The 26,605-nt window shown below is 43.6% G+C and overlaps 1 protein-coding gene across 1 annotated transcript in view; it reads right to left on the reverse strand.

Annotated features, from left to right (window-relative positions):
• LOC144687268 (interferon regulatory factor 6-like) overlaps nt 1-9,493 on the reverse strand; it is a 43,666-nt gene extending 34,173 nt beyond the window's left edge. The window contains exon 1 of the mRNA XM_078553123.1: nt 9,057-9,493. The gene's annotated coding sequence lies outside the window, so the exon portion shown is untranslated. The remainder of the gene's footprint in view (nt 1-9,056) is intronic.
• Nucleotides 9,494-26,605: the final 17,112 nt, after the last annotated feature.

Raw genomic sequence — 26,605 nt, forward strand, 5'->3', positions numbered from 1 at the left:
TGCCCTTCAAGGTCATCACAGACAGGTCGCAGCACTCAGCGGCTGCTTCCATGTCTGCTGTGGATGTCGGGGGAGCACCAAGACATAGCAGCAGGGTTAGGAAGGTGAAGAAGATGTAACTCTTTTGCTACAAAACAAATAAACTAAATTAACAAATCAAGGGACAAATTAAAAGGCAGTCCCTTGAAGGGAAACTGCAAAAGCAAAAGATAAAATTTAAAGGAAATTTACAAATACTAAATCAAAATGTGATTAAAGGGGTCGATAAAGCACCCCAGTCCCCTCGGTACCCGCCAAGCACAGAAGGCCTCGACGGTGCTGGCGGACACTGCGTACTCCCTCTCCAGGGACACCCAGCTATGGAAGAGGGGCAGACAGTCGGGTTGGACAACCCCCTCGATTGCCCTCTGCCTGGACCTGTTGATGGCCAGGCCCAGGAGCAGGTTCACAAGGAGATCCTCCTCCTTCCCTGCCCCCTTCGCATCAGGTGTCTGTAGATCAGGAGTGCGGACTGAAGTGCAAAATAAAACAACAGTAAAAGGTTTCTCATGTAACTAAAAAGGGGGTGCAGCCTACAACAACTAACATAAGCGTGGTCTGAACAGGAGTATGCTCAGACAGAAGACCACACGCACCTGCACCACCTCGAGACCCAGAATGTATTGAGGCCGAGCACGATCGTCCTCAGGTCATGGGTGGCATTGGCTGTAAGCCAGACATCCACCAACGTGTGATGAGCCAACTCCAGTGGGAGCATCCAGCCCGCTCCTCTGTCACCCAGCACATGCGTGATCCTGGTCACCCCGGCAGCCACAGCCCTCCTCTCCGCCAGCCACTGAAAGTGGCGGAGGTGCGGATTCCTGAGCAGTGGCTCTCTGACGATAGCCACTACTCCTGACAGCGGAGAGCTGCGGCACAAGGTGACCATGTTCCAGACTTTGATTGGGTCCTGGTAAAAGAAGGGCAACTCCTGCAAGGAGCCACGAAGGCCCCTCAGGTTTACAACAGGAGCTGCACGTCATAAAAGAAGATGTAATTCTTTTGTTACAAAACAAGTAAACTATGTTAACAAAATCAGGGATAAAGTAAAAGGCAGCCCCTTAAAAGGGAAACTGCAAAAACAAAAGACAAAATTCAAAGGAAATTTACAAACATTAAATCAAAATGTGATTAAAGGGGGCTGACAAAGCACCCCAGTCTCCGTGGTGCCCACCAAGCACGGAAGGCCTCGACAGTGCCAGTGGACGCCACGTGCTCCCTCTCCAGGGACACCCAGCCGTGAACGCAGCTGTAGAAGAGGGGCAGACAGTCGGGTCAGATGACCCCCTCGATCGCCCGCTGCCTGGATCTGTTGATGGCCAACTTGGCCAGGCCCAGAAGCAGGTTCACGAGGAAGTCCTCCTCCCTCTCTGCCCCCCTGTGCACCTGGTGTCCGTAGATCAGGAGCCTGGGGCTGAAGTGGAAGCAAAACAAAAGCAAAAGGTTTTTTAAATATCTAAAAAGGGGGTGCAGTCTACAACAACCGGTATATGCGTGGTCCACGGCCTCCACAAGGCCTCAAAAAACATAGGCGTCTTGGGAGTCCATGAACCAGCACATTCTACGGTTGTATGGGACCGCCACGTGCAACACCCTCCACCCCAGGTCCCTGATGGAAATGGGGAGAACACTTCCGTAGAGGGACCTCCACCGCCAGACGGCAACAAGGCCCAGATGGCGGGCGAAGACAAGGAAGTGAAGGGTGCGCAGCAGCAGCCCATATAGGAAACCCCTCCGTACCGCGCTAAAGGGCACGGAGGTCATTGCCGCAAGATGACTCAGGTTGCAGTGCTGCAGCTCCCGAGGGGGGGTTCGAGGCTTGGGGCCAATGTGGAAATCTGTCCGAACAGGGGTACGCTTGGACAGAAGACAACGCACACCTGCGTGACCTTGAGACCCAGAATGATGTCGGGGCTGAGCACGACCGTCCTGAGGTCATGGATGGCATTGCCGCGAGCCAGACGTCCACTGACGCGTGATGCACAAACTCCTGTGGAAGCATCCAGCCCACTCCTCCGCCACCCAGCATTTCTCCAATCCTGGTCACCCTGGCAATCATTGTCCTTCTCTCCGCCAGCTACCGAAAGTAGCGGAGGGGCAGATTCCTGAGCAGCAGCTCTCTAGCCACTACTCCTGATAGTGGGGAGCTGCGTCGTGAGGCGACCATGTTCCAGACTTTGATCAGGTAAAAGACGAGCAATGCCTGCAAGGACAAGGAGTCAAATTCAAGTCTGCTGTTTCTGCTTGCTATTAAAGTACTGACATGAAATGAAACTGGGCTAATCTCAATTCACTTCCCAATGAGTGCAAGCCAAAAGCACACACCTACCCAGCATTTGACATGAACAGTGGGAAATTGGAAATTTCAACCAGACAAACTACATAAGAACATAAAAAATAGGAACTAGAGTAGACCATGCAGGCCTTTGAGTCAGCTCTGCCATTCAATAAGATCATGGCTGATCTTCTTGTGTTCCGAATTCCACATTCCCATCTACCCCTGATAACCTTTAATTCCCTTGCCTAACAAGAATTTATCTACCTCTGCCTTAAAAACATTCAATGACCCTGCCTCCACAGCCTTCTGAGGCAGAGAGTTCCAAAGTCGCACAACCCTCAGGGAAAAAATTTTGCCTCATCTCTGCCTTAAAAGGGTGACACCTAATTTTAAAAGAGTGCCCCCTAGTTTTGGACTCACCCACAAGAGGAAACATCCTTTCGACGTCCACCTTGTCAAGGCCATTCAGGATCTTATATACTTCAACCAAATCACCCCTCACTCTTCTAAATTCTGATGGAAACAAGCCCAGTCTGTCCAACCTTTCCTCATAAGACAATTCATTCATTCCAGGTATCAATCTAGTAAACTTCCCCTGAACCGCCTCCCAATGCATTTACATCCTTCCTTAAATAAGGAGACCAAAACTGCATACTGCACACTACATACAGGTGTGATTGGTGTGGGAAATTAAAGCGTCTTTGAGATTCTGGTTAAGGCACACAGGAATGGACGAGCATAGGGAGCTTCATTCTGCAACTGGCAGTGCTAACTCCTGATAGATACTATTTTAGCAGAAAACCAGTGAACAGTAAGCAAGGAAATAAAGCACAGACAAGCAAGGTATAGTCACCCTCTGATAAAAGTTGTTTGAAGATTTTCACGGTGAGAACAATAACATTGAGTAAGATGATTTTACACCAAGTAAAATTTGCTCTGAAACGAGCAGTTGTCACCTTAAAAGAATTCCTTAGAAGGACTGATAGGCAGTATCAATGAGTCCAGTGCAGTACTGTTTTGATGGAGAGGGTCTTCCTTCAGTTGTGACCTTAAGCAAGGTTCGTCTATCTGCTGAAAGGTTTCATGGCACTTTCCGATGAACAACATAAAGTTTTCCTGATGCTTTATCAACAATCTTCCTTCAACAAATATCAACCAAAACCACACAACACACACACAGTTTAAATCGATCATTCACCACTTGCGATTTGTTGAACATTGCTGGGAAATGGTGCCAGCATTCACAACAACAACAGGCCACTCCTCAGATTTCTCTTTTCTAAGAACCCCAACCTGTTCAGTCTTTCCTGATGGATATAACCTCTCAGTTCTGGTATCACACTAGTGATTTTTTGTACTTTTTTTCAATGCTTCTATACCCCTTTAATAAGCTGGAAATGAGAATATAGGGGCCAGTAGCATAGTGGTAATGTTACTGGACTGGTAATCCAGAGGCCCATACTAAAGCTCAGGAGAAGCAGCTGGGTGAATTTAAACTCAATTAGTTAATTAATCTGGAATAAAATCCCTATGATCATGAAAATACCAGATTGTTGTAAAAGACCATCTGGTTCACTAATGCCCTTTAGGGGAGGAAATCTGCCATCCTTACCTGATCTGACCTACTTGTTGAATCTTAACTGCCCTCTGATATGGCCTTGTAAGCCATTGAACTGTAGGTGGCTCAACGCTACCACCTAGGGCAATTAGAGATGGCAAGAAATGCTGGCCTTGCCAGTGACGCTCACATTCCAAATAAAAAAAAGACATGTTTACTTCTGGTTGTAGTCAATGGCTGTTACATGCTCCCTATGCCCTAGGCTCTGAACTCACATCTTTCTCTAGTTTCTCTCCTATCTCACCTCATGCTCTCTCTGAGCTCATCTTGCCCATGAAACCCACCTCCTGCTCCCTTGATCCTATTTCCACTAAACTGCTGACCACCCAACTTGCACTCCTGGTTGCCATGTTACCTGATATAGTTAACAGTTCTGTCTCCAAGTGTTGTCCCTCTTTATTTCAAATCTGCCATCATCAACCTCTCCTCAAAAAACCAACACTAGACTCCACCATCCGTGCAAACTACAGTCCCATCTTCAATCTCCCTTTTCTTTCCAAAAACCTTGAACATGTTGTTACCTCCCAAATCTGTTCGCATCTTTCCCAGAATTCCATGCTGGAATGCTTCCAGTCAGGTTTGTGGCCACAATATCTGCCACAGTACCCAAATGATTCTTATCAAAATCACAAGCGGCATCCCATGTGACTGTAACAAAGGTAAACTTTTTCACTTCATTCTTCTCAACCTGTCTGCAGCCTTTGACATGGTTATCCAATACATCTTCCTCTGATGCCTCTCCACTGTCATCCAGCTAGGTGGGACTACTCTCACCTGGTTCCATTCTTACCTAAGACACTGCTTGAAAACTACCTCTTTGATTAAGCTTTTGGTCAGCTGATAACATCTCTGTTTGTTTTATAACATTCCTTTGAAGAGCCTTGAAATATTTTATTATGTTAAAGGTGCTATATAAATATAAGCAATTGTTATTGTAAAGGGAGCAACAACAATGATGGTTTATTTGGAAAATTTGGAAACATAGGAATGGAAAGAGCTGCTCCACTATTCAATTACATCCTAGCTGATCTGTATCTTAATTCCCACCTTGATTCTGTAACCCTTACCGCCATTGCCTTACAGATGCTGGTAATGATATTGCTGTTCATTTAATTAAGACTGCTTGCCACCCTATCACAGACCTTCCTTTTTGTGCTATTGAATTTACACCCCATGCATTGTGGGAACTCCTGGATGCTTTTTCTGTCTCAGACAAACATGTGCAGGAAGTGTCATAAAGCTGGATGAAATCAAGCTCCATATTTTGGAGCTTGAGCAGCAGCTGGCATCGCTGTAGTGCATCTATGAGCCTGAGGTTTCTTGAGGTGGGCACTTGGCAGCGTAAGAGTGTGCAGGCAGAAAGGGAATGGGTGACCTCCAGATGGACAAGGAGGATCAGAAAGTTAGTGCAGGACTCACGACTGTATCTTGCTCCCTAACCAACATTCTGTTCTGAATACTGGTGAGGATGAGGTTCCTCTGGTGAGTATAGCCAGAGTTAAGTCCAGAGCACCATGGATGGCCCAGAAGTGAAGGGGGTTTGAGGAGGAAGGTCAAAAAAGCAATAATGGTAGGATATTCAATAGTAAGAGGGACAGGTAGATGTTTCAGTGATTGTAGATATGATTCCAGGTTGGTATGTTGCCTCCCTGGTAACAGGGTCAAGGATGTCACTGAACTGCTGTAGAGCACACTGAGGGGGTTGGATGAACAACCAGAGGTCATGGTTCATATTGGTATCAACAACACTATGTAGAAAGAGGGATGAGATCCTGCAGGAAGATTTTGGGAGCGAGGAAAGAAATAAAAAAGTAGGACCTCAAAAGGTTGTAATCTCCAAATTATTATTAGTACCATGTGCCATTGAGTACAGAGATAAGAAGAAATGTAGATGAATGTGTAGCTGAACAGTTGGTGCAAGAAAGAGGGCTTTAGATTCCTGGGGCTTTGGGACTGATTCTGGGGAGATGGAACCTGTACAGATGGGTTGCATCCTAACAGGGTTGGGAGCAATATCATTGTGGGGAGGTTTCCTAGAACTGCTGAGGAGTGTTTAAACAGGCTTGGCAAAGGTGAAACCTGAATGTAGATTTAGAAGGGAGAGGCGCAAAACTGAAAACGAAAGACAGCAAATTAGTAAGCAAGTATGGAAGGCAGAGGAAATAAAGGCTAGAAAATAGACAAAGGAGTTTGTCAGTGTTGATTGGAATATATTTCAATGCAAGGAGCCTAATGAATGAGCAGAGAGACAGATATACACTTGGAATTATGATACCATAGCTATTAATGAAACTTTGACTTAAGGAAAGTCAGGAATTGCAGCTCAATGTTCCTGGTTACTGGGTTTTCAGATGAGAAAAGGAGAGTCACAATATTGATTAAAGATACAATTACAGCTGTTAGGAAGGATGATATGCTAGAAGGATCATCAAATAAGACCACATGGATTAAACTGGCGATCAAACGGGTGGAAATATTCTATAATCCCCAAACAGTCAAATGGTGATAGAAGAACAAATATATAGATATGTTTCTGAGAAGTCAAAACAGTAGGTCAGGTATAGTGGGGGATTTCAACTACCTGAATATTAACTGAAATAGAGTCGGTGTTCAAGGCCTAGAGGGTGCAGAATTCTTCACCATATTAAAAAGTACTTGAATATGCCCTTGAAGTGCCATAACCTACAAGACAATGGATAAAGAGCTGGAAAGTGGGATCAGGGGTAGATATTTTTCAGCCAGCACAGAATATGATTAGCCAAATGGCTAGCTTCCGTGTTATAAATTTCTATGATTCTTTCCTTCCCTCCCCTCATTCACTGCCTCTGTACTTGTTTAAAACTTGGTACAATTCTAATATTTTCCAATGTTGATGAAAGGTCATAGACTTGAAATATTGATTCTGTTTCTCTCTCCACAGAAGCTATCCGATCTGCTGAGCATTTCCAGCATTTCCTGTTTTTAATTCCAATTTCCAGAATCTGCAGTTTTTAATGTAAAACTCTTTCAATCTTAGTTTGGTACAAATACACTATGGGGAAAAAAAAATACATCACTCATCACACTTAATTCATTACCTCAGATTGCTCCCAGCACGACCAACATCCTACAGCAATACAACTTAATCACTCATCCCTGACAAAAATTATGTTTGGAAAGTTAGAAACCAGAATCATACAATTGTATGCCCAAGTGAACATACTCACCATTACACGTCACTGAAATGGCAATGGATAATATTAAATCATCAATCCTGTCAAGTCAAATTATTCTTGTAAACATCATCAATAGGTATGGTGCCAACCTGCTGATCTCTCCTTCCCTCTTGTGCCCCTAGAATGACATACCCGTTCACTGACAGCCATTTAAAACATTCTCTCCTCTTTACTTCTGAAAGTGCTGAACGTACAGGCACTGGCAGCCATATGGTACTTCCTCCAAATTGTCAATCTTTAAGTGAGAGCTGGTAGGCATTTCTATCACAGACAGCAGTAAACCTGTCGTAGTGTCCACCTCCACACTTCCCACAGACTGGCAGTAGACAAGGAATCCTGCCTGGATTGGGATTCTACAGTTTTCCTTGATGACACTAACCCAGGGTTGCTGAAGTCAATTATAGCTCTTCCAATTCAGCACAGACTGATATTGAATCAGGGAGCTTCTTGTCTGTATGGCCTGGATATGACCAGGCATCATCATTGCTAAGTAGGGCAGTGAAAAATAGTCCAACTAATAAATGATCCAATTACTTTGTGGCTAAGGGAGGAATATATTAAAAGCTCTAACAATTAAAACGGGCAAGACTGAGTTAGATAGATTTTTGATCGACAAGGGAGCCAAGGGTTATGGTGGGAGTGCAGACAGGAAAGTGGAGTTGAGACCACAATCAGGTCAGCCATGATCTTATCAGATGGTGCCACTGGCTCAAGGGGCCAAATGGCCTACTCCTGCTCCTAATTATTGTGTTCTTGTGTTGGGCAGGTTTGATGGACCAGATGGTTTTTTCCTTCCGGTCGTTTTTATATGTCCATACATCTATATCCCCTGAAAAGAAAACATGGCAGGGAGAGACGTTGCATTAAAGAAGGATCCCAAGGTTTGGATGATGGAAGTTTTCTCAATACTTGTAGGTAGAGATCCTCTTGGTTTCTGGGTAGGAGGGCATGGGGTTGGAAGGTGTAGCACCAACTACCATCTTTTATAAACGCTGCTCAGTCTCACAAGGATTCTCGAGTGTCCTTGGACGATTACCAGACCCAGCTTTTATTCTCTCCTCTTCCCATACACATTTATCCCTCATTCTTACAGCCAATCAATCGCTTGAACCTTCCTATATTCCTATTTCCCTAAACCCCTTGTTTTCCCTGTTCTTTTTTATCCATAGCTCAAAACTTTTAACTCTTACCACTCCCTACAAACAGCAAGCCTTAAAAACCCAAACTTTATTTTACTTTAATTAATAAGTGCAAATTCTCTCATACTCTTATTAACCTTGACTGGTACCCATTAAACATTTACTACACACTGATTGCTATGTTTGCCATTTTTGAAATAGTTATCCATAGGGAGTATTATCACAAATCGGCAACAGTGCAGTCCAGCACAGACAAGATCAACTACGCATTCAATTCTCATTGAATCCAGCAATCTGGTCCTCCTTACTAACATTTTTGTAAAATAATTGAATTAAATAATCCCGAGCGAGTCCCACAGTTCAATGGAACTGGCGTTAAATACGCTCTGGAATCCAGCAGTTAGTAGATATGGGAGTTTTGTTTTCGGATTAAATCACTTTGACGGGCGTGATACATAAACAACTGCAAAAATTAATAACAAAATGACAGATCATTCAAACTTTAAATTATTTTTGAAAACATGAATTCAAAACATTTTAAACCTCTCCCAAAGAAGCGACAATTCCCAACATTTACTTGTCACCGTGTTGTGATATTCGTATGTGACAGGTATAGCCACCATACACAATGATGTAACTCCGAGATACTTGGGACCATATTAATAAAAGTGAAACAAACACGGAAGCCGCTGACTTTAGCTGCAAAACAAATAAATCATCTGAAGCCATACAACTTTTCTGAAAAATTGAGACTTATGTTCGCTTACCGGGAATCCTGGCTGAAGACGTGAAATTGACAAGCTGATCACACGGACATTGATTCGATCGATTCCGATGCCACCTCTCTTCGGGGTTTCTTCGGGACCAAGGATTTCTCCTTCTTCACTGGATTTTGACCCGTGATTTTATTTATTTTGTTGGAAGGACAATCTATCTCTTCCCACTTTGCTCTCAGATTTGTTCGTACCTCGACCTACCAGCTAGTGACAGTCAGAGCGAAAGTACATTTTATTCCTTCTTCAGCTCTCAGATAGGGGATGTGAGAGATTCAACCCCACTTCCTGAGTTTCAAACTGAGCTATAATAATTTAACCGTAAAATGACGCCGAGTTTACAGCTGTTCCTTGCACAGTACCCACCCTTCCGGGTTGCCGAGCCACATTCATTTTTCCCAGTATCCGTCTAAAGTGAGAGGAAATTAACCTTCACCCCCAAAGGCACCTTGCAAATCGGGAGAGCATGTTTGGAACAGGGAAGAGAGAGAGAGAGAGAGCGCTCTCGGTAAAGCAGTGATCCAAACACTAAATCTTTTCTACCCCCCGCCCCCCAAAAAAGTTGACAATCCTTCTTAATTCTTTGAAGTGCAGTGACTTGTTATGTTACGCAATCGCCACAGGCAGGCGCCTTGCAATAAAGTTCCACAAACCACCTTCTCTGAAGCTCAAGAATGAGAGGGTCTCTCATCGAAAGATTACATTTTTGAGAGGGATTGACAGAGTAAATGCTGAGAGGCTGTTTCTTATGGCTAGAAAATCTGAAACAAGGAATCATAGTCGCAGGATGAGGGGTCAGCCATTTAGGACTCAGGTGGGGAGAAATGTATTCAATCACTGTGAATCTTTGGAATTTTCTAACCCACAGGGTAGTAGTGGTTGCTCAGTTGTTAAGTATATTCAAGAACGAAAGACGTGCATTCATATAGTGCTTTTCAGAACCATTGAATGACTTCAAATGCTTTATAGCCAAAGAAATATTTTTGAAGTGTAGCAACTGTTGTAGGAAAGGAAGCAGCCAAATTGCACAAAGCAAGATTCCACAAACAGCAATGTGATAATGACCAGAATCTGTTTTTGTGTTATAGATTTTGGAATAAATATTGACCAAAACACCAGGGAGAACTCCCTTGCTCTTCTTCAAAATTCTGCCACTAGATCTTTTAAATACAAAATAGGAGAAGTAGGCCATTTAGCCCCTTGAGCCTGCTCTGCCATTCAATAAGATCATGGCTTATCTGCGTGTGTTGAGTTCCACATTCCCATCTATCCCCAATAACCTTCGATTCCCTTGCCTAACAAGAATCTATCTGAAGAGTCATATGGACTTGAAATTTTAACCCTGTTTCTCTCTCCACAGATGCTGCTAGACCTGCTGAGTTCTTCCAGCATTTTATGTTTTTGTTTCAGATTTCCAGCATCCACAGTGTTTTGCTCTTATTATAAGAATCTATCTACCTCTGCCTTAAAAATATTTAGTGACCCTGCCTCCATCACCTTCTGGAGGTAAAGAGCTCCAAAGTCACACAACCCTCAGAGAAAAGATTTCTCATCATCTCTGTCCTATAAGAGTGACCCCTAGTCCTGGACTCACCCACAGGAGGAAACCTTGTCAGGGCTGTTCAGGATCTTATGTACTTCAATCAAGTTACCCATCACTCTTCTATACTCCAGTGAAAACAAGCCCAGTCTGTCCAACCTTTCCTCATAAGACAACTCACTTATTCCAGGTATCAATCTAGTAAACCTCCTCTGAGCCATCTCCAACACATTTACATCCTTCCTTAAATAAGGAGACCAAAACTGCGCATAATATTCGAGACATGGTCTCACCAATGCCCTGTATAACTGAAGCATAACATCCTCACTTTTATAAAAACAAAAAACTACTGCGGATGCTGGAAATCCAAAACAAAAACAGAATTACCTGGAAAAACTCAGCAGGTCTGGCAGCATCGGTGGAGAAGAAAAGAGTTGACGTTTCGAGTCCACATGACCCTTCAACAGAACTGAGTGTAGTTAGGACAGGGGTGAAATATAAGCTGGTTTAAGGTGGGGGGTGGGGGGGAGAGAAGTTGAGGGTGGGGTAGTTGTAGGGACAAGCAAGCAGTGATAGGAGCAGATAATCAAAAGATGCCACAGACAAAAGGATCAAAGAGGTGTTGAAGGTGGTGATATTATCTAAGAAAAGTGCTAATTAAGAATGGGTGGCAGGACACTCAAGGTACAGCTCTAGTGGGGGTGGGGTGGAAAGACTGACGGGGTATTAGTTGTAGATTTAAAAATAATGGAAATAGGTGGGAAAAGAAAAATCTATATAAATTATTGAAAAAAACAAAAGGGAGGGGGAAGAAACGGGGTGGGGATGGGGGGAGGGAGTTTAAGATCTAAAGTTGTTGAATTCAATATTCAACCCGGATGGCTGTAAAGTGCCTAGTCAGAAGATGAGGTGCTGTTCCTCCAGTTTGCGTTGAGCTTCACTGGAACAATGCAGCAAGCCAAGGACAGACATGTGGGCAAGAGAGCAGGGTGGAGTGTTAAAATGGCAAGCGACAGGGAGGTTTGGGTCTTTCTTGCGGACAGACCGCAGGTGTTCTGCAAAGCGGTCGCCCAGTTTGCGTTTGGTCTCTCCTCACTTTTGATCCTCACTTTTATGTTCAATTCCTCTTGTAATAAAGGATAGCATTCCATTAGCCATCTTGATTACATGCAAACAGATGCAGCTGAGGTAACTGAATGAAGACTTGGAGTTTGGTGAGATGGGGAGTTTTAAGTGTTAATTTGTTCTTAAATTTTGCTCTTAAAATCTAGTCTCTAATTAGCAGTAATTGGAAAGTACTGTATAAGCAGGCTAAGATCTTTCTTGCTGTTTAAAAAGGGTAAACTCACTCTGAGCTGAGTAGTTAAGTAGCTAACTGGTTGAATCTGGTTACTGCAGCCCCAGTTCAGTTTACATCTAGCTGAGAGGGCAGACAGAGGGCTTTGGTTTAACATCTCACCTGAAAGACAGCACTTCTGACAATGCAGCACTCCCACAGTATTGTAATGGACTGTCAGCCTTGATTTCTGTGTTCGTGTCCTAGAGTGGGACTTGAATCCAGAACCTTCTGACTCGAAGACAAGCTCCAACTGTGGCAACTGACTCAGATCAATGGATGCTTAGGTACTAGGGAAATAAAGGGATATGGGGATAGGCAGGGAAATGAAGTTGGTGTAGCGTTATGGGCAGTAGAAAGAGGCAAATCTGAACTCCTTTATTCTCTGTCTGTAAGTAGATGCGATTTTTGTTTTAAAAATGAGCTGTGGCACTTATTCTAAAAACTCTTCGTTCATGCAGTCAATTTTTAAAGTGACTTGCAGCAAATTCTCTTAGGATTAAATCAGAAGTTTATTTCATTCACACATTCAAACCCAGGGGATGATCGCAACTACACGCGCACACACACAAGTATACAGTAAGGGGATAGGAAAGAGGAGTTTTACGATTTATAAATAACATAACAGGAAAAAGAAACACAGAAATGGATATCAATTTACGTGATTGTCAAGAGTCCAGAAAGTCCAAATCCATAGGGGGTTCCCTCATGGAGATGTTCCAGTTCAGGTGGGTTCCTGGCTGAAGGCAGAAGTGCAGAGATCCTTTAAAGATGATGGTGATGCAGTGAGGCAAGGTTGATATTCAGAGTCTTGGTCTGCTTGAAGGAGGTGGTCAGTGGTTTTCAGATAAGCAGGCTTCAAGAAGGGCTTGTTGCAGGCTGCTTGGTCAGCTGGAGTCTTGCTGTTGGATGTTTGCAAGTTGGAGTTAAATCAGCAGACTAGCCTGCTTATGAGTTCTTAATTGTATATAGAGTTTTCAAAATGGTCACTCGAGTCATGTGACTTCCTCCACAATGATTTCGTAAAGGGATGCTTATCTGGTGTCTGATCTGGCTTTTGTTTTGTGGTTTATAATGACCCAGTTGTTGGCCACTGGAAGAGTCATTATCCATATTGATTACTCTGTTGTGGATAGCTATTGTCTTGGTAGACCCTCAGACACTGCTAGAGGTGTAAGCTTATAAAGGTTCAAATGACGACCATTTCCTTTCAACAGTTCCTTTTTGAAATGGACCTTGACAGTCTCAGGTGTGGGACCTTGGCACCTTCAAAACCCACGACCACTACCATCTAAAAGGACAAGGGCAGCAGATAGGTGGGAACACCACCACCTGGAAGTTCCCCTCTAAGCCACACACCCTCCTGACTTGGAAATTTATCGCTGTTACTTCACTGTTGCTGGGTCAAGGTCAAGGGACTGCAGCGGTTCAAGAAAGCAGCTCACCACCACCTTCACAAGGGCAACTAGGGATGGGCAATAAATGCCAGCCCAGCCAGTGAAGCCAACATCTCCTGAATGAATAAAAAAAATTCCATGAGCAAAAAGTCAGGGAATGTCTCCAGTGCAATCCATATAATGCCTTAGTGGTCACCTTACAATTTCAGTCATAGGTGACTTGTGGCAGCCATCTTTTGGTTCAGCAAAGTTAATTTTTTAATAAGCAAAAAAGAATAAAGTTTGATTTACATAGTTTATGATTTATTTCATGTCTTAGGGATATGTCAACAGTCATGATCTTATTAAAAGGCTGTATAGCCTAATCCTGCTCCAGTTTCTTATATTCTTAAACATTATTGATAAGACTGACCAGTCAACTTGTGTTTTTTCTGGTGCAGGTTGAGGAGGATAGTGGGCCAGGATAATGAGATAACTCACTGTCATTCTTGTCAAGATCTTTAACTTCCACCTGAACCATCATAGAATTTTACAGCACAGAAACAGGCCACTTGGTAAAACCCTTCAATTTCTCTTGCTCTTTTTCTCCATGTCTATCAACTTCTCTATTTCACTATATCTATCGAATTCTCTAATTCTAGCAATTTCTCTATCTCAATGTGTAATTCCTTATGGTAGTGAGTTTCACATTTGAATCACTTACTAAGTGCAGAAATTTCTCCTGAATTCCTTACTGGATTTATTAGTGACTATTGGGCTGAATAAGGTGGCGTGTTTCAGTGGGTGGGATGACTCGCAACCATAAGTGGGCGGATTGACGACTCCCACCCCCACTGATGTAGCACACTGTATAAAATGGCAATAACCCAATTAATGGCTGCAGGGTAGGTTTTCAGCTCACAGCATTGCTGCATTGTTGATCCCCTGCCTAATTGGAGACAGAGGGCGCTATGTCCGGTGACCAAAGTCGAAGGCTGTGATTTGGAAGGAGGTCACAGCCACTCATTTAAAGGGGCACCTAGCACGGTACAATGTCAGATGACTCAGTGATTTACTGAAGTCCAAAGCCAGAAGGAAGTTTTTGTTTTCAGCAAGATTCTCAGATATTGTCTGAAGTAAGTATTATTATTCTGAAAAATGTTTCAATTCTAAGCCTTTGCAGAGTTTAAGTGTTTTGGCCAGTGAACACACATAGCATGAATTCTGATCATCTACTTAATGTAAAGATCTGAATCTTGGGAAGCTGCTTAGTTCTAACATGTTTTCCTCCATGGATGACTGAGGAACAGGAGCAAGGGAAGAGGCAGGGAAGAAGGTCCCGAACTGCCCTGCATTTCAATGGTGACTCCCTCTGCACCCTCCTCCAGGCTGTGTCCACCAGGCATGAGGTTTTGATGCCAGCTGACTGGAAGAGAAGACGTCCCTCAATCATCCGACTTGCCTGGACAGAGATGGCTGCAGCGGTCAGCAGCATTGGTGTGGTGCCTCAAAACTGGAGGCAATGCAGAAAGAGGCTAAATGACCTCTTGAGATCCACAAGGTTGAGTACACCCTCACTCTGTGTATTAGTGTACATGAAAGACTTGATAATGCTCGAGACTTGAGAGTAGCTCCGAAATCCGAGGCAGCATTGTGCACCAAAGTCACTGCTGATGGTCTCAATACCTCAATGGAAGTGTTGTTGTTGTTCTGGGGTGAGGGGGGGACGTGGGAGGTGGGGGGTGGTTGGCCTTAGACTTGACATAGGTACATAGCACAATGGCTGCCAACCACTGTGCAGAATATGCATTCTTCACAGAGCCTGGACGCATGTTGAAATTAAGGTACTTGTGAACAAACATCATTGCAACTTCACACTTCATTTCAAGCAAAGCGAGCCCACAATGCCCAGGAGAGAAACAGGATTTGAGGTGGTGTGTCTGCCCTTGCAGTCCTCATGTCACTAGAGGAGGAGGTTTTGTTGTCCTCCACCAAATGTGTTGTAAGGTTGTATGTTGTCTCATGAAGAGATCTAGAGGCTTGTATGGTTGAACAATAAATGTTTATTAATAACACATAACTATATAGAATACAGTCCTGACTAGGTGCTATCTTCATACCGACTTCTACCAGACTCACTACTACACTCTACTACTCCCATGTGACTGTCTACATCATAGTGTGGGCAGTGCTGATTCCCCAGACCCAAATTAACCCTTACACCCTAATACTACACCTCCCTCAAGTCTTCACCCAAATGTATTTACCATGATATTTACATGCTATCCCTTCTCCTCCCAAGTCTCTGACATTACAGATTCAGATGGTCTGGAGACTTTTATGATTCTTCCAGATCTCGTTCTTTTCAAGTTCGGAGGAGTGGCAGCTTCAACTACTTTGGGCTGACTTTGTTGGTTTGGTGTTGAAGTTGACCAACTTAGTGTTTCAATTATTTGGGTTTCTACATCTGGTTCACTCAAATGCATGAAAGGAGGCTTGTCATAAGGAATGAGGAGAAGACTCCTCCCGTTACATCTGATTATGCTTTCTGAGGTATGTATCAAGTAAGACCATTGTTGATCTTCATTCCTCGGGACGACGATGCCTTCTCTGTCAAAGTCCCTGATCCAAACCTTGTCACCTCTGTTTAGCCTGGGCAGGTTTCCAAAACACTACCTCCTATTGTAAGTGGAAGTTTGCTGCTGTCTGTAGGACTGTTTTCGGTCCTGAACCTTCTGATAGTCCCTGACTGCCAACCCTGGGATTAATTTCTTTGGCAGCATGGGAAATTGAATGCAAAGTTTCCTGTCCATCAGCAGCTCTGATGGAGCTAATCCACACTGCAGTGGGGTGGATTGATATGTCAAAAGTGGCATTGGAAAGTCATCATTTTTATTCAAGAAGGTTTTAATTGTGTGGATGCCCCTTTCTGCCTCACTGTTAGACTTTGGATACCTTGGGGAGCTGACGAGGTGCTGAAATCTGTAATTCCTGCCAAAACGAGTTAAGTATTCATTAGTAGATTGCAGCCCATTGTTGGAAACTACCTGGTCTAGGATGCCATGGATCGCAAAGATTTCTTTCTATTACCTATTGACCAGCGCTGTGGTTGTTGTGTGTGAATGCTTCAATTCAATCCACTGAGAGAAGTAATCAACAATGAGGAGGAAGGACTTGACGTTGTATATCAATAGATCCATTCCCAAATGTTCCTATGGTCACGTCAGGAACTGTGTGGGAATAAGGGGCTCCCTCTGGATTGGTTTGCGCAGTATGCACATCTGGCAGTTTAAAATCATCTCTTCAATTGGTCTTGATATTCCTGGCCACCGCACTGCAGACTGGGCTCGTGTTCTGCACTTTGTGATGCCCAAGTGGCCTTGGTGGATTCATTGTAGAATTTCCGGTCAGAGTGAGATGGGAATGACCAACCGTTTGTCACACACTAACAGATCATCAATTACAGTGGGATGTTTCTGCTGTTCAAAGTAAATTTTCATAACATTGTCATCTGGACACTGCAGTGGCCAATCTTGTAGGCAGTACTGACGGATGAGGACACATTCTTCATCTCGCATCTGTTCCTGACATATCTGTTGAAGCCTTTTGGAGCTCGTCGACAGTTGTGCTGTCATGAACTGGGAATATAGCTCGAGTTCATTGACCGATTGACATTGTGTGTCACAGAATGGTTGACTGTGTCCGCTGTCGTTTGATACTTCCCCTAGACACTTTTGTATACAAAGTGCATGAGATCCAAGTGGAATCTCTGAATTCTGAGGAGTTATCCTGGTGGGTTCTTTCTCGTCCAATGGTTTGTGATCTGTCTTGATGATCGCCTTCAGGCCAACAGTATAGTCAGGGAACTTCTGAAAAGTCTATGTTACTGCAAAGGCCTCTCTTTCAATAATTGCATACCGCATCTGTGTGTCTGACAGACCCCTAGACACGTAATATACTGGTTGGTGGCTTCCATCCAACTGCTCTTGGAACAGAACTGCCCAGATCCTGTTGATGAGGCATCTGCTGAGATGGTAGTTGGTAGGGATGGGCTGTAGTGAGCCAGGATATCTGGTGAGAGCAGCATATCTTTGATCTGACAGAATGCTGGCTCTTGGTTTGCATCCCAACACCACTCTTGGGCCTTTTGGAGAATGTGTCACAGAGGCTCTGTGACCTGCGCCAGGTTGGGCAGAAATTTCGCCAATTGGTTTGCCATGCCCAGGAATCTTTGAAGGTTAGGAATAGATGATGGGGTTGGAAACTCACTAATGGCCTTTGTTTTGTGTGGATCTGCCATGATGCCCGTGCTACTCACAATATGACTAAGAACTGAATGGGGGTCTTAGAAAACTCGTACTTATCATTCAGCGTCAATCCTGCTTCCTGAAAGCATTTCAAGACAGCCGTGAGCCTACTGTCATGTTCCTTGACAGTTATACCATAGACAAGGAAATCATTCATTTCAGGCCATGTAAGATGGCCGACATCATGCGCTGAAAAATCTCAGGTGATGAAGTAATGCCGAAGAGCAAACAATTGAAGCAGAATCTGCCATTTGGGGTGATGAAAGTTGTCAGCAACTTAGATTTCTTCTCTAATGGAACCTGCCAGAAGCTGCTGTTGGTGTCAGGTTTCAGGAACACTGTGCTCTTGGAGAGTTTGGTTGAGCTGTCACCCACCTAGGACACTGGGTGGATTTCCCTTGTCACTGTCTTGTTGACTTGTGTCAGGTCGACACAGCTGCGTATGAATCCATTTGGCTTTAGCAGTTGGGCCATCCCGGAACACCGTTCTGTTGGCTAAGTGACGGGGGAGATGACCTCCACCTTGGCCATCTCATCAAGTTGCTGTTGTACTTGCTTCATAAGTGGGCATAGTATTTTCTGTGGTGTAAGCAAACACACTGGTTTAGCATTGTTTCTCAGCATTATGATGTATGCAGTCTTCAGTCGCTCCAGCCCACTGAAAAGTGTTGGAATATCCTTTTTAAATCAGAACCAGATCCTTGCTGGTTAATCTTTGTTGATCTTTTGGATGAGTTTGAGGTCAACATAGGCCTTCCTGTTCGGGAGAGAAAATTCTTGGTTGTGGAGCACATATAACGTTTCCTGTATTTATTTGTTTTTACATTGGAGCATTGCTTGCAACATACCTTTGACCTGGAGCTTCATGCCTCCTGGTGTTGTAAGTGGCTTCAGACATTGTTTCACTAGCTACAGTTCTTTATCCTCCAGGACCATCACACTGGCTTCTGTGTCTAACTTAAAATTTGTGAGGTGACCATTTACAGATTTGTCAGCATTCCAAAATATGAACCTGGGATTCTTAATTTCTCTCAAGAAACATTGTTGGACTTTTTCTTGGCCTCACTCATCTATCTCATGGATTCGTTTGGGATCCTCCTCACGTCTCGAGGTTTTGGACTTACACATCTTTCCAAAGTGTCCCAGGTGGTTGCAGTGAAAGCACTGCGCAGTGATTGCTGGACACTGCTCACGCCTTTGAGGTCTTTTGGTGCCACAGCGCTGACATGGTCTGCTACCATCATGTATTTTGCTTGGGTAATGCTTTCCTTGCCCTGGAGTCTCCTTGCCTTTTGTTGCTTTATGAGCTGTACCACAGTTTAATATTGCTACGCAAAATGGATTGATTTTATTGGCGTACTTCCGATTGTCTGACAATTTGGATGGCTTTTTCCAAGTCAGATCTTCTTTAAATTGGAGTACACCCGAAAGATTATCATCGGCAGCTCCCACTACTATTCGGTCTCTTATGAGTTCCGACTTAAGGTCACCATAGTCACAGCCATCAGCTAATCTGTATGACTCATTTATGAAAGAGGACAAAGCAGCCCACTTGATTGGCACCATATCTACAAACATTCACTCCCTCCACCACCGACGCACAGTAGCAGCTGTGTGTACCATCTACAAGATGCACTGTAGAAATTCACCAAGGCTTCTTAGACAGCACCTTCCAAAACCACAACCACGACCATCTAGAAGGACAAGGGCAGGTGATAGATGGGAATACCACCAACTGGAAGTTCCCCTCCAAGTCAATCACCATTGTGACTTGGAAATATATCGCCATTCCTTCACTGTCACTGGGTCAAAATCCTGGAACTCCCTTCCTAACAGCACAGTGGGTGTATCTATACCACATGGATTGCAGTGGTTCAAGAAGACAGCTCACCACCACCTTCTCAAGGGCAACTATGGATGGACAATAAATGCTGGCCCAGCCAGTGAAGCCCTCATCCCATGAATGAATAAAAAAAGTCTACAGGTTCACCGGGCTTTTGGACTTTCTTGTTAAATTTTGCTTGCTCTAAAATGTTATTGCTTCTCCAGTTAAAGTAAGTGTCAAAGGATTTCATGAGCTCTTCAAAGTTTTTGGAAGATTCATTTATTCCTTGTCTGGCAATTATGTTATCGGCTATTGGACCTACTGAACATAATAGTGTATTCACTTGTTCAGCTTCTGTTTTCTTATTCAAGCCTGATGTTATCATATATCTTAAAAACCTTTTTTTCCATAATGTCCAATTTTGCACCTGCTCTGGCCCTGGCATCTGCAATGTTTATTTACCATCCATGGCTGTTCTCAGCACAGGGAAATACATCATTAAATTTTTTTCCTTCCCTCCCACGCTTGTCGGGATTTGACAGGCTTCCATTGTGGTTACGGAGCCATTTTAAACTTCAGTGATTCTGCAGAAAATCTTTTGAATGAATTGTTTTGGCCAGCTTGTTGCTTTCCTGAGTTTAAAGAATCAAATTGAAGACAAGTTTTTGTTATGACTTCTCTTTAAAATTCTTTTTTCGTTTGCGCGCAGTCTTCATATGTTATGACAATGACTCTGAATCCAGGTTGCAGCATTCTACAAGCCATACTGTGAACCAATCAGTCTGCTAGTGCTGTCTGATTATTGCACTGAATTTAATAGCTTATTTCAGCCTTTTTATGGATTTTGCTCACCCTTTTTTGATCTGGCTAGGTCCTTTGACTTTGTTTTCAATCAGGTCTCACAATGGACCTCCGCGTGCCCTGGTGGATTCCTTCTACAATGCACAGTGGATCTTTCTTCTGCCCTTCAGCCTCCACTCCTGTGATGGAGCTTCCTAGGTGTTCAAAGGCCAAGAAGCTTCCTGGTAGAAACCTTGTGAGTTTATTATGAGTGGTTTAATGGTTGCAAGGTGTCATATCTCATAAACTACACAGTGCTAATGGTGTTGAATATTGTGTTCTTGCAGACCTTATGAAGGCCATGAAAGGCCAATAAACGCCCTTTCTTCTGTGCATTCTGCATGGGTGTACCTTTGTCTGCTCACCCCACCACCTCTGAGGAGAAAGAGGAAGCATCGGAGGGTGCAGCATCACATCCCCTCCCTGCACTGAGCACCAGCGCAGAAACTGGCACCTCAGCAGGGATTAGTGCGGTGGGACGAGGGCAAGCACAATCTGGTGAAGGCAATTCACATTTACACATGCAGCTGCCAGAGAGTGTGGTGGAATGGGCTTAAGGCAATTGGAGGACTGTTCAAGGTGATCTAGAGACTGAGTTCCAGCGCAGGTCTGCCACCCTCATGCACCACCAGTGCATCCTGCCCCTGTTCATCCTTTCAATCTCCTCCTCCTCCTCTCCTCTTCCCATGGAGACCATTATCTCCATGTTTTTACAACCAAGTAGGCTGCAGTGCAATTGAGGCTCTAAATGCACTTTTCTGCCGGCTAAATGAAGCCTTAAAACAGCAAAGGTATCCCCTAGAAACAAAGCTTCCAATAGCAAATGATAGCAACACTCACAGCAGCCTGAACTGCTGAGGTCAAACGAAGGACCCAGCTGGTGACTTTTAACCCACCCTTACAAACTTTCAGTGCAAGAAACGAGATCCCCACCACCTGATGTGATTCACAGTCTGAACATTTTATTGCTCCGTGCACATATTATTGCAGTCAATTGCCACTTTACCAAGCTTAACAAAGCAATTTAATTCAATTTGAATAAGTAGGGTGGGCACCCGATTTCTAGGCCCAACTGCCTACGGTATTATTGTGCCCGGCATGATGATGTCAGGAACTCCACCCGACATCATTGCACCTAATAATACATTGGCGCGGGCGTAGCACAGGCACATTTTCACCGCGTATTATCCAGCCCTTGGTCTCGCTTGCAAATGGAAACATCTCTCTTATGTCAACCTTGTAAAACCCACCCATAATCATGAAGACCTTGAACAGGTCACCCCTCAGACTTCTCTTTTGTAAAGAAAGAGTCCTGGACAGTTCCATCTCTTAGGTATAGGCCAGGATTTTCTGGCCCTGTCGTGGTGGGATCCGCCACAGGAGATTAGACTGGCCAGCCAAAGGTCCATTGACTTTTGACGGGACCAGACAATCCTGGTGGTGGGCAGAGCAGGAAAATTCCACCCGTTAACTCTCAGTTCTAGTACATCTATTTTGCACCTTCTCCAGTGCTTCTATTTCTTTTTCATTATGCAGAGACCAAAACTGTGAACGCAGAAGAAAAAAGACTGCCTGCTCTCTTTTACATTCTCTTGTGTCTAATTTTTTAAATTAATTACACTTGCTCTTTGTTAGTCTTTTGCAGCTGTTAGCGTGCTTTGTACAGAGTTCCACTTTTGAGTTCTTCCCTTGAATAAGTTCCTCTTCTTAGATTTGCTTCTTCAAATTCCTTAGTGTCTCAATTTCTTCCTGGGTCTATTCTGTCACCCATTTTCTTCTTCCTCCTCCTCAATCAAAGCACTTCCTTTTTCTTCTCCATTCTTTTGGCTTTCTTATTCACAGTGTTGAAATTCCCCTTAGCTGCCAGTGTAGGGGAGCAGGGAAAGGCAGAAAACTTGCTTCTAGGCCAGGAACAAGCCCTCCACAGGTTTTCATGTGGAATCGTACTCGAATCGTACCTTGCTGCAGCAATATAAAAAGTAAAATTTTTTATAAACTGCAAATGTTGAACATTTCAGCAAAAGCAATGGAAAATTCTAGAAATTAGAGCTCTGAGGAAAGGTCAATAACATGTCTCATTGTATCAATTGTATCATTGTATCAATAACATGTCTCTTTTTTCAAATGACAATGCTGCTGGATATTTCCAGATTTTTCTATTTTTTAACAAAGAATGTAAAGTTGAGCTAGTATTGCATGTTATTTTGATCTACCTTTGGATAATAGGGAGTAACTTTGCAGAACCTTTTCTCAGGGGATGCAATGTCTCGGACAGAATCAATAACAGGGTGGATTGCACTAAGTAGAAAGAATATGTGATATTGTGACATGTCTTGGCTTCAACACAGTGATGATGCTGCTTAGGGAAAGAGTGTACAGGTGGACATATCTGGAACTAAAGGGGATCATCTTGCAAAATATATTTATGTACTTAAATTATTGGTAAGACTTTGAAGGAATATCCAAAGTAGGAATTCTCATTATAGTTTCTGAAAATTTTAAAGCCCTCAGCTCAACTAATTTCAGATAAAATTAAAATAAGAGTTACACTAACAGAAAAACACTGGGGATTGAGGTACACTTTATTTCCATAATCAAAACAAACAACTTGTATTTATATAGTGTCTTGACATAATGTAACGCCCCAAGGCACTTCACAGGAGTGTTATAAAACAAAGTATGACACTGAGTCACATAGGGAGATATTAGGTCAGATAACCAAAAGCTTGGTCAATGGAGTAGGTTTTAAGGAGTGTCTTAAAGGAGGAACGTAAGGTAGAGAGACGGTGAAGTGTAGGGAGGAAATTCCAGAGCTTGGGGTCTAGGCAACTAAAGGCACCAATGGTAGAGAAATTAAAATTGGGGATGCACAAGAAGTCAGAATGAAGGTGCAAGATCTTCCTGAAGAAGCATGTTTGGCCACATAAGCAATTGTTTATTGAGGCTTGCAAAGGTCAACCATCAACTGATGCTCCATCATCTGAAATATGCGAGGGGTAGGAGGTTAGGTGTCATTCCATTGAAGACACGTTTCTCATGGAGCCCACAAAAATGTTTGTGAGTGCTAGGCCTAGAGGGGATCCCATGGCAACACCATCTATTTGGGTATACATGGTATCATTAAAACTGAACTCAACTGCGTGAGTCGCCAAGTGCTTAAATTCAGTGGACGCTGATTCACGCAATTTCCACATATCATCCACTTGTCATTCACATATTTTCAAAATGTGGGTGATATGTTCGTTGTATTTAAATCTGCAGCTGCATGTCATAATTTCTTTACCTTTCTTAATGGGCTCCATCCTGTGCTCAAATTCCCCAGGAAATGGAGTAGTCAAATGAACTCTTCTTCCTTGATGTACTAGTTGAGAAATCTGCCAGGAGGGTCTCTACCATGATCTACCTCAAGCCTACCTTCGCTGGTCAATATATGCGTTGGGATTCTTACAGTTCCACACGCTATGAGATTGGTCTTACTGGCAATCTTGTAAATAGGGCCGAAGCCATTTGCTCACCATGCAAGCTTAATACTGAAACAGGGCGCATCAAAGGTATCCTGCGGGACAATAGCTACCCTGATCAGATCATTTCGTGCTGTATATCATGCAACCTCATGAATGGGCCTAAGGCTGTCACTTTCGGCCTTGAAAAGTGTCCAGTCTACCTCAGATTATCCTGGAAGGACAAGGTATCTCAAAGATTTGAGCAACAGGTAAAGCTGTTTCATGCTGCTACTATGCAATAGCAACACGAGAGGTATTTGCCACTAAAAGGATGCTGCCGTCAACCAAAAAGATGTTCTGCCTATCACACAAATGAATAATGTGGTTTATAAATTTCAGTGCCAGCGTGATGCTAGGTATGTAGGCCGTATGTCCCAAAGACTGGCGGATCATATCAAACAGCATGTCCCAGCCATGCTTGCAAAACTCAAAACACAGGGCAGGATTTTGCCCTTTGCCCTTGGCTGGGGTGCTTGGTGGGGGCGGGCAGGGCACGGTTGGGAAGCAAACCGCTGCCCGCGATCGGTACCACACCGTGATTTTATGCGGCTGGGCCAATTAAGACCCGCCCAGCGTGGAACGTGAGTGGCAGCGCTCAGAGCTGCCTGTGCAGGCAGGGGAAGGAGGGCGAGCGGGCTTAGCATAAACTTTGCACATGTGCACGAAAGAGCACTTCAATCTCCCTGAGGCACAGAGCTGCCTCAGGGAGATGAAGCGCTCTTTAAAAAAACATAATGAACAAAATAAAAATGTCATAAAACATAAGACTCTGTCACATGAACAGGGACATATTTTTAATTCAAGTGTGAAATTTTTATTTTATTTTTATTTGCTTTAGGATACCTCATCCCGCCTGTGGATGAAGTTTCCTAAAAAATGCAAAGGCCGCTTGGCGTTTTTGCCTACCCGCCAACTGTAAGGTTGGGTGGGCAGCATAAATTTGAAAGTAATTACCTTTTTAATGGCCTTAATAGGCCTTTTAATTGTTGGTGGGCACACTGCCGACTCTGGCACGTGCCCGCCAAATGAAATATCGTGGGACTACGCGATGACATCGGGACGTTCGTCCGACGTCATCGCGTGTCACTTTACGCTCGGCTGGGTCGGACGCTTGGCCGGGTTGGGCTCACGTCCGCCCGCCGAACTCAATATTCTGCCCACAGATTCCAACATTAGATTGATTCCGCGATTGGACAACATTTGCTAAATAATCCTCAATGCGCTAAGAATTACACCAACAACTAATTTAAGATTGTCAGTCGGGTTCACAGTCTGGTGCATTTGCGTGTATTGGAAGCTACATATATTAATACACAGGACCCTGGTCTTTGCAGACAGAAAGAACATGTACACACACTACACCTGTTTCAGCTAAACAAAATAAGTGACAGACATTTGCTGACTCATTCTGCAGGGCAATGCCTTGACAAATCAGGGTCAAGCTGCCTGGTTTAAATTTCAAACAATGTTAGGCTGTTAACCGTTAGTCAACATCAATTAGTGCATTCTCCATGGCAAAGCCTCTACCAATCAGAGTCTACTTACCAATCAGCACTTTCTTCTCAGATAGTATAAATTGTTGTTTTACACTTATATTGGTGTTCTTGCAGAGTGTCTTAATGACTGCAAGACAAAAAGCTTCAACAGGTCTCTTTTTTTAGCAATGCTCAATTTTTTCAATGCTGCCAAAGGTTTTCTCCCAGGTTGCTAACAGGAGTATCCTGAAAATTAATCTTCAATTCCTGGAGGGTTAGCAACCTCTCAACACACTGCACACACTCACTTGCAGTCTCCTCCATGGTCTCTGTGGAAAAGTACAGGAGCCAGGTGCTACATGAACAAGCAAACACAGACATATATATATATATATATATACACACACACATATCTGTTTTGAGCTGGCTCAGTCATGGTGTTAGTGGGAACACATTGTTTGTCTGACCTTGTCTACTACACTTGATGTCTGAGACAGCAAAGAAGAGGAGGGAGCAAAGTACTACATGAAATGAGTTGTACTTTGTAGAATTTATTTTAGTAAGAACACAGAAATGAATCATCGGACCCTTCATGACTATTCAGTTCAAAAATTTCAGCATAAAGTGCTTTCAGAGGAAGAGGTAACAGAGTGTCATCATCACACAGAGAGGCCACAAGGAGAAAGGTTATGGGAAGTAAGGACATTTTGGTTAGTACTGACTTCTCTTTGGTATGCATTGTTGGAATGGAGGTAGAGGATTAGTCATGTCAGCTGTGACTCAGTTGGTAGCATTCTCACTTCAATCACTCCAACTTAACTGATTGAGCTCCAGTATGCAGATGAGCTTGTGTGTACACTCACTCCGAAACTGAGCTCCAGCTCATTGCCAATTCCTTTTCCAAAGCAGATGAGAAAATGGTCTTTTGCTATACACCCAGGAAAATAATGTCCTCTTCCAGCCAGCTCCCACAGCACAACACATCCCCCATCGATTAAGATCAATGGCAACCATTTTCCATATCTTGAAAGCCTGGTCTCGACAAAGTCAGCCATAGATGACAAAATTCATCATTGTCTCTAAGGTACCAACTCAGCCTTCAGCCAACTGAGAAAAGAGTATTTGAGGGACAAGATCTCAAACCCGAGACTAAGGTTGTGGTTTACCTGGCAGCAGTAATCCCCGCACTCCTATGTGCCTTGGAGACTTGGACAACTTACAGCAAGCACTTCAAAGCACTGGAGAAGTAATATCCACGGTGCCTTCGCAAGATCCTCCAAATCTGGTGGCAAGAAAGACTGTCCAACAGCACTTTCGTCCCCCAAGCCAATATGCCTAGCA

Source organism: Cetorhinus maximus, chromosome 12 (genome assembly GCF_964194155.1).
Source record: "Cetorhinus maximus chromosome 12, sCetMax3.hap1.1, whole genome shotgun sequence".
Lineage (NCBI taxonomy): Eukaryota > Metazoa > Chordata > Chondrichthyes > Lamniformes > Cetorhinidae > Cetorhinus > Cetorhinus maximus.